This window comes from Amblyraja radiata, chromosome 4 (genome assembly GCF_010909765.2).
Source record: "Amblyraja radiata isolate CabotCenter1 chromosome 4, sAmbRad1.1.pri, whole genome shotgun sequence".
Lineage (NCBI taxonomy): Eukaryota > Metazoa > Chordata > Chondrichthyes > Rajiformes > Rajidae > Amblyraja > Amblyraja radiata.
In genome coordinates, this window is record NC_045959.1 from 6,561,439 (window position 1) to 6,571,461 (window position 10,023).

A 10,023-nucleotide genomic window follows, 5' to 3' on the forward strand; every position below is an offset into this window, starting at 1 on the left:
ATGTTCGGCAGCTGTGGCAGGGCTTGAATGCAATCACCTCCTACAAGGCAAAATCAGGAAGCAGCTCAATTGTCAGCAAAGCATCACTCCCTGACGAGCTTTGATAGGGAGAACACCGATGTGCCTTCCCGGGCCCTCATTCGCCGTGATGGTATTTCATTCACGGTTACAGAGGCCGACGTCAGGGGGGTGAACCCTCGGAAAGCTCCTGGACCTGATGGTAAACCCGGTCGTGTTCTAAAAACCTGCGTGGACCAACTGGCTGGAGTTTTTACGGACATTTTCAACCTCTCACTTCTGAGGTCTGAGGTTCCCACCTGCTTGAAAAGGGCACCAATAATACCAGTGCCCAAGAAGAGCTAGGTGACTGTATAAGTCTGAAATCTGGTACATCCAGGTTTAGGAACAGCTACTTCCCCACAGCCATCAGGCTATTAAACTCGCCATCAAACAAACGCTGAACTATAACAGCCTATTGCACTTTATCTGTTTATTTATGTCTATATATATATATTGTCTATGCTGTATAGACACACTAAACTGTTCTGTATTTATGCTTACAATATTCTGTTGTGCTGCAGCAAGCAAGAATTTCAATGTCCTATCTGGGACACTTGACAACAAACTCTCTTCACTTGACCCTTGATATATCTGGAATTAAAAGTTTCTTTCAGTAATGGTGAAGTCTAGCACATGAATGACATTCTCAAGCAAGATCTACGGCCAAACCAGTAATGCAAAGTAGATAATTCATCTTCATCTTCACTTTAAATCCAAATTGTCGCAGAAGCCACCATTTAGCCAATTTGATACACTCCACATGGTGTCATGACATGGTTGAGTGCATTGGCTACAGCAAGGTTTATGGACTCTACAACGTCTCCATCTGTAGTTCTCTGGGTGTATGCTCCAAAACCTGTTGCACTGAAGCCAAGCTGCTTCAATGGAGCTAAAAACATTGACATCTGCCAGCAAAAAGAAAACTTGCCCCATCTATGTTCTGTGCAAAAGGAGCAGGGGAATACATGCTGGCCAGTTATTGCTGGTCAGATGGCTTCCAAATTTAGACAAGGAGTTGAAGTATACTCAAATAGTACTTTTTAACAATGGTATCACATATGCCCCAATGCTTAGCATGAGTCCTACTGGAATTACTTAATTTTCTGTCTTTTTAAAACTAAACATGAACAAAAGACCTTGATGCTATAGATGAGGTGAGATTAATTGTACAACACTAATTTTACATATGACCATATCTAAAGTTCATATCATTGATCAATATGACCTGAAACACCAAGATGCCAAGAAAGACATGTTTTCCATAATTAACCAGACAAATAAATCTAATCTTCTCCCAACTGCTTCTCTAACTGCTGCATTTACTCATTTGGTCCCACCCTCTCAGAGATTTAGTTTAGTTTAGTCCAGAGAAACAGTGCAGAAGCAGGTTCTTCAGCCCACTGAGTCCGGGCCAACCTGTGAATCCCCATTCAGAAATTCCCTTTGTTCAAAACAACCCCCGCCCTTCCCCCCCTTCCCCCCCTCCCCTCCACCCCTCCTACCTTTTCTGCTGCAAAAACAACATACTTGTTTTATCTCTTTCCCAATTCTGAAGCAAAATGCTGGGACTGAAACATGAACTTTTCCATAGTTGGTGGAGCTGCTGCCTCATATGGCCAGAACGTGGGTTCGATCCTGACTTTGAGTGCAGACAGTGTGAAGTTTGCACGTTCTCCCTGGGACCACGTGGGTTTCCTATTGGGGATCTGTTTTTCTCCCACATCCCATATACATGTGGATTTGTGGGTAAATTGGCCCCTGTGAACTGTCCATAGTGTGTCGGGAGGGGAAGCAAAAATGGAATGAGATAAAACAGCTGTGAATAGGTGACCGATGGTTGGTGTGGACTCAGTAGACTGAAGGGTTTCTATGCTGTGTCTTTCAATTAAACTATTGATGGACCTGCTGAGTGTATCCAACATGTTCTTTTTAAAATTATTTTTCCAGAAGTGTTCTTTAAACGGACACCAACGTGACCACAGACCTCAGCTCCCACTGCACGGGCTCATTTTTTGTAATCACCGTTGTAGAGGTTGCTAGTATGAATGCACACCTGGAAGAGCTGCCAAAGTTGAAATACATTTTCTGTTTTTCAGATTCCTCTAGCAAGGTTGTGTTCAAAGCTTGTGGGGGAGGGTGCACATATTTAGACCCTGTGCCGTGGTCAGGTAATATCTGGTATCTAGCAGGTGCAGCAGGCAGTGAAGAAAGTAAATGGTATGTTAGCATTCATAACCAAAGGATTTGAGTATAGGAGCGGGGAGGTTCTACTGCAGTTGTACAGGGACTTGGTGAGACCACACCTGGAGTATTGCATACAGTTTTGGTCTCCTAATCTGAAAAAAGACATTCTTGCCATAGAGGGAGTACAGAGAAGGTTCACCAGACTGATTCCTGGGATGTCAGGATTTTCATATGAAGAAAGACTGGATAGACTCGGCTTGTACTCGCTAGAATTTAGAAGATTGAGGGGGGATCTTAAAGAAACTTACAAAATTCTTAAGGGGTTGGACAGGCTAGATGCAGGAAGATTGTTCCCGATGTTGAGGAAGTCCAGAACAAGGGGTCACAGTTTAAGGATGAGGGGGAAATCTTTTAGGACCGAGATGAGGAAAACATTTTTCACACAGAGAGTGGTGAATCTCTGGAATTCTCTGCCACAGAAGGTAGTTGAGGCCAGTTCATTGGCTATATTTAAGAGGGAGTTAGATGTGGCCCTTGTGGCTAAAGGGATCAGGGGGTATGGAGAGACGGCAGGTACAGGATACTGAGTTGGATAATCAGTCATGAACATATTGAATGGCGGTGCAGGCTCGAAGGGCCGAATGGCCTACTCCCGCACCTATTTTCTATGTTTCTATCTCTGGGAACTATCCCCATTCCCTCAGTTCTCTGCGCCTGTTGCCCCTGCTCATGTATCCCGTTCCCCACCCTCCGCTCCTCCTCGGCTGCTGCAGCTAGGAATTTATCCACTTCCTTGCTTATGCCGCTGCCTCCAGTGAGCCATGGAGAGAAATGACTGTGCTCTGTGTAGTTGCACAGCACAGGACCAGAACCTGTTTATTATTTCCTGACCACATTAAAAACATCACCCATTCCTTCTGTCCAGAGATGCTGCCTAACCCGCTGACTTACTCCAGCATTTTGTGTCTATCCTGACCACATTACATTTCAACAAAATGCCTCATGGGCCTGTCCCACTTAGGCGATTTTTCAGCGGACTGCCTGAAAAACCGGCAACTGGAACGGCGACTGTCAGAGTGAAACACACAACACACACATACACACACACAAACAAATTGCTTCCTTCACCAGCACGTTATGCATGCAGGGGACAGGACAAGTGGGGGAGCGCTGTCTAAAAAATTCACACGGTGCAAAGCCATGAACAGTAAGGTTGGCGTTGTAAAAAGACTGCTAATGCACAGTGTATGATAAGCCCATTTAAAGAGGGGAGAGAAGGGGGTAGAAGGAGTGGAGTCAACTTTTAAGAAGCCAGAAATACACTGAGTGAAGCTCGGCGGACATTTATCGGTTATCCTTGGATCTGAAAATTACTGCTTACCTTTTTTTCCCCCAGTGAGCCAATGAAATTCACTGGTCAGCACCGGCTACGAGAACCTCCGCAAAACTTTGACCTCCTGGCAACCCATTAGGACCCCCTGGCGACCCACCTACAGCTCAAGAATTCTCGCTATTCACCATGGTGGCTTCATTCAAGTCGCCGCTAATTTTCCAACATTTTGAAAAATTCACGGCGACCATAATGAGGCCGCGACTAGCTCCCAGAATGCGGGAACGCCTCACGACCATGAAGGCGAGTTCCCGGCAACCACCCGCGAACATGTGGCGACCATGTGGCGACTGCAGAGTCTCCTGCAGTCGCCTAAAAAGTCGCCTAAGTGGGACAGGACTATTAGGCAAAGTTCAGGGTTTCTGACCAAGTAAGTTAAATTCTGAGGGGAACAAAAAAAAGAAAGCCTTCCCCATGCAGTTCCCTCTGATAAAATTAAGGGCTGCTTTGTGGTTTGTCAAATGAGAAAACATAACTGGCAAAAAAATGTCCTGCATTTATATTTAAGACTGACTAGTACCAACGGCATCAGTTCCATCCCTGGAATTCACCCTGGCTAAGGATCTGGATGTACTGTATTTTCATTCTTGAATCCTATGCTTTATCTGTGCCAACTTGGTTAAAGGAATTGGTAATATGATTGCTACAGGTGCATACAGTATTCATTGTATTCAATTATATTAAAATAGCCTTAACTTTGGAACCCAAATCCTGTAGAATTAATTTTACTTCAAGTTCAGTTTTCATTAGTATATTTTACAATCCATGAGATCTCAATTTAGATTCTGCTTAAATACCAGCCTGGTACCAATAACCATACCTTAGTTAACACCATTTGCTCCTTTGTGAGATTTGCTATATAAGCTCATTATTCATTTGAGTATGATAGAAAATAGTAAGATTAAATGAGAACTTACCAGTTTGAAGTTTGATCTGTATTTTATGAGGAGGAACGTTGAGGGAATACGTGAAGAACCCCGCTTACGACGCATGCGTGTCATTCTTCAAAGCAGCGGGGTGAGGTCACAGATATCCTATGATGACCTAACATAGTAAGATTATGAAAGAGATACCAGTTTATCATATGATCATAGGAGGGGTGGGAGCGGAGGGCACGTATTCCCTCAACGTTCCTCCTCATAAAATACAGATCAAACTTCAAACTGGTAAGTTCTCGTTTAATCTTACTATTTTACTTCGGAGTCACGTGAGTGACTACGTGAAGATTTTAAAGCTCTGTGACCTCATGCCTTGGAACGAGTCCATGCTTCACGTCTGCCTTGATTATTGGGAGAAGTATTGTTAACAATTTTTAAAACACCTCCATACAAAACTGTATGATGTTACGAAAAAATAAATTTATTAAATTGAAATCATAGCCCATTGGTTTTTTGGGCAAATTATATTATTGAACGTAAGAGTCTTTCTGAAAACGATGATAGATCCAAAACTGGTTTGTTATAAAACCTCTGAAATGTCTTCTCAGATGACCATCCTGCCATCCTGAGGATTTGGTCTGTTGGCACCTCCAGATTTTTTGCTGCGGATGTTGCTGCAGCCCTGGTGGAGTGAGATTTAAAACATTAGTGTCTATCCCCGCCATCTTTAAGACATTTTTCAGCCACCTTGAGATAGTCTGGGTCGTCACCCTTTTGTGTGGTTTCTTGTATGAAATCAGCAGAGCCATTTCCTGCCCTCGAATAATTTTTGTGTATTCCATGTATAGTAGGATATGTGTGACTATACACAGGCGTTCGTCATTCGGGTACGCCATAAATTCTATTACTTGCCCCGATGACCCCGGTCTATTTTGTTTTACGAGATCATTAATGACAAACACCAGTTTTTCAGGGCAGATCATCAAGCAGTCCAGCCTCAGTTTGTGTAATGACTGGACTCGTTGTGCAGTAACCAACGCCATCAGCATAACCATCTTCATAGTGAGTTTTTCAAGTGATAATGCTGTAGTAGGCGACCAGCTTCTCAGCATGGTCAAAACGACACCCACATCCCAGATTCGGGAGTTTTAGGGGGTTTTAAAACGACACCCACATCCCAGGTTTTAGGGGGTTTCGCATTAAATATGCCCCTCATGAGTTTAGTTACCAGGGGGTGCGTTCCCACTGAGTGCCGCTCCATTCCCAGCGATAAATAATTGGAAAGAGCACTTCTGGCACTATTGATGGTACTGTAGCCTAATCCTTCATCACAATGCAGGCTTGTCAGAAATTCCAATACAGCCAGAATGTCCTTGGCTCTTTGATCAAGGTTGTTATCAAAGCAGTACTTCCCCCATTTTTTGATGTGTCCTAAGTACTGCTTTTTTGTAGACAGTCTTTGAGCTGATATGATCATATTCATAGTTCTGTCTGACAGTCCCATGCCAAGTAGTGGGTCTTTCAGACTCTACAAATCAACAAATTCATACTATTATGGCATGGGTGACTACCCTGTGTTACTGGATGAATTAGTAAATTAGGGCTATGCCTCATAATGGTACATGGTTCTAATACCATTCCCTGTATAACCGAGAACCATGGTTGTGTAGGCCAATCGGGTACTATGAGAATCCCAGATGCCGAATCTTAATGAATTTTCCTTAGTACCCGATTGATGAGGCAGAAAAGGAGGACATGCATAAAACCCCATTTCCCCCAATGCAGAGAGAATGCATCTGTTGCTTCTGCCCCATGGTCTGGTTCCCATGACACATACCTTGGTAGTTGGTGATTCAACCTGGACGCAAAAAGATCAATATCTGGTGTACCATATTTTGCTGTAATTTCAGCAAATACCTTTTTATTCAACATCCATTCCGTGTTTTCCTTAAATTTACGTGACCTGGTGTCTGCCACTGAATTTAGTTTCCCTGGTAGGTATGTAGCCGATATCCAAATATATCTTTGGATACACCATAGCCAAATTGAATTTGCCAATTCATCACAAGATGTCGATATATTTCTTTTTTTTTTTTTAATTATTTTGATTAGAAGTACGGTAAATTACAATAACACACAACACATATATCTTAAGGTACACAAAATTGCTGGAGGAACTCAGCGGGTGCAGCAGCATCTATGGAGCGAAGGAAATAGGCGACGTTTCGGGCCGAAACCCTTCTTCAGACCCGCTGAGTTCCTCCTATTTCCTTCGCTCCATAGATGCTGCTGCACCCGCTGAGTTCCTCCATTTCCTTCGCTCCATAGATGCTGCTGCACCCGCTGAGTTCCTCCAGCAATTTTGTGTACCTTCGATATTCCAGCATCTGCAGTTCCCTTTTGAACACATATATCTTAATACATTTTTTGTACCGCTTCATTTTTTTTTTTTTAAAGCTTTAAGAAAAAGATAGAAGTAAGGAAAGTAAAGAAGGTGCGCAAGAGTTGTGAAGTGCAAGAGAGTGTTGGGAAAAGAAAGCCCCTTAGAAAAGAAGTTAGAGAAGGAAGTAAAGTAAGAAAGTAGTCCCTAGAAAAGAAAGAAAAAGAAAGTAAGGACAATCGCTCTATTATAACATTAAACTCCGCAGAAAGACTACCAACCAAGTCTGTTTTTGTTGTTTTATCTCCCAATGCCAGGTCCTGATACCATTTATTTATTTATTTATTTTTAAAATTACTATTGCACCTCATGCTTGTAATAGGTCCATAAACGTAGACCACATCTTTTGGAATTGGTTTGCTTTACCTGCTAAGAGGAATCTCATCTCTTCCAGATGTAATGTTTCAAACATATTTGATGTCCACATTTTTATTGTTGGAGTGGGCGCATTTTTCCAGAATTTAAGTATGAGCTTTTTCCCATTATTAGCCCGTAATTGAGTAAATTCTTCTGATACACGTTTAATTCAGGGATACCTTCCGATATCCCAAAAATGATCCATTCTGGTTTTGGTACCAGTTTTATTTTAATTAATTTTGAAAAAATATCAAATATTCCATGCCAGAATTTTTGGATTTTTGTACAAAAAACAAAAGAATGCGCTATGGTAGCTTCTTAACACAGACATTTATCACAGATTGGTGAAACATTAGGAAAGATTTTATTTAATTTAGTTTTTGAATAATATAGTCTATGTAATGTTTTGAATTGGATAAGCGTATGTCGTACGTTGATCGAGCATTTATGCACCTGTAGTAAATGATTATCCCAGCTCTCTTTTGAAATTTTTATAGCTAATTCTTGTTCCCAGTCTCTTCTAATTCCATCTGTTGTGGGTATTTCTATGTTTAAAATGATATTATATAAGTACAATATTAAATTAGCTGATTCCGCCTTTGTCTTCATTGCTTCATCCAGTAAGTCGGAAGGCATATTATGATAGTCTTTTGTGTATTTTTTCAAATAATCACAAATTTGAAGATATTTAAAATATTGGTTATTTTTCAAATTATATTTCAGTTGTAGTTGTTGAAATGATAGTAATTTTCCCACTTCATACAGATCTTCGAGCGTTTTGATTCCCATTCTTTCCCATTGTATAAATGATTTGTCTATGATTGATGGTTTAAACGATGGGTTATTGGCTATTGGTATTGAGAGAGATAGGTTTCTTAATTTTAGATTCTGTTTTATTTGTTTCCATGTTCTAATTGTACTATGTATAATTGGGTTTTTATTATAATTTTTATTATTCAGATTTATTGGTGAGAGGATAATCGCTCCTATATTACTCGGGGAGCAGTCCCCTTTTTCCATTACAATCCAGTCCGCCTGCTGGGCAGAATTGTCCAGCAGGTGAATCATATTTTTAATATTTACTGCCCAATTATAATACATAAAGTTAGGGAGCGCTAGACCCCCCCACTCTTTTCGTTTATTAAGGTGTGTTCTTTGTATTCTATGGGGTTTATAATCCCATATGAAATTTGTAATGTCTGAGTCCAATTTTTTGAAAAACATTTTTGGGAGATATATAGGTATGATGTCGATATATTTCCACCCATATAATTTATATATGCCACCACAGTGGTATTATCAATTTGTAACCGAACATGCTGGTGCTCAATGCCTGAGCAATATGACTTAAGGCCATAAAAAGCCCCTAACATCTCTAGGTAATTTATACCACGTGTGTTAAGTAAAACTGCCTCCTGTGTCTTCCATCTCCCTCCACAGCTAGAAACGGAATTAGTGGCTCCCCAACCAATCCGTAAGTTTTGCCAACAATGAAAATGTCGTCTAGATATGCCATATCCTATGGTTATGTTGACCCCATCCACTTAAATTTCAAATACCGTCTGTGTTCACCTCTAATGGGTACTGTATAGTAAGCATCTTTTAAGTGAATGCTTGCCATATAGCACCCTGTTGACACTAATTCTTAGCAGTGATAAAGGTGTCCATCTTAAATGAACATATTGAACAAATGTGTTTAGGGTTGACAGATCAATGATTATCCGGCAACCCCCATCTTTTTTATTTTTAATAAATATGTTAGGTACAAATTCTAATGGCTCATGTATTGTAGGCTCAACTACGCCTATTGTATGCAATCTTTGCAGCTCGATGTGAGCTATAGATTGTTCGGCTTCCGTGAGTACGAAGTGCCTTCTGGTGTATGTTGCACTGGAAGGTTATTTTAATGAATAAATTCTATCAGATAACCCTGAATACTGTTTAGAATATATGAGCCTCTTGTGATCTTATTCCATTCTTTCGTATAATATTGCAGCCTCCCTCCAACTCTCGTGCTCCCCTTTATTATAAGAGAACCAGACCCACCTACCTCCATGGTTACTGGTGGTTTTTGAATTATTTCCTTGGTTTCTTTGTAAAGGGGGCTCTGTTTTTAGAGGTTGTGTTGGAGGTTGAGGCTCCCGCATCTTCCAGGGTGGTCGTCCCTGGCCATACGCTAAAAAAGGCTGCTGCGGGTTGTATCTGGGTTTAGCACTGCCACCGCTAAACTCCCCTCTTCTAGGTGGTCCATATGGTTGGTATCTTTGCCCAAAGTAAGACTTTGCACTAGTCTTAATGAGCCCCAATGTCTTTGATTCCTCATCAAGCTCTTTAACCTGTTTAAATAAATCTTTTCCAAACAATAGGGTTGGAGGTTTGAGGGCTCTCTGTTTGCAAATCACCGCGAACTTCGGGTCTAATGCTGGCTGAATAGCACTCTTCCTCATGCTATTCAGCTCAAATTGGACATTACAGAACAAAGCTAAAGCGTCCTGGTGATCCTTTGTTAATTCTGTTTTCTCCAGGGTGCGGGCAAAGGCTGTGATCCCCGCTGTAAGCCCTTTTAAGGCTTTCTGGATTTTCAAGTCGTGTGTTCGGTTGGCCTTCCCCATATGCTTCCATATACATTGGTTCACGCTGGGTACTTGTAGGGAATTACAATTCCCTGGGGGCAGATGTCTAGCCAGAGTCTCTGTAAAGGTTTGTGTTTGTAA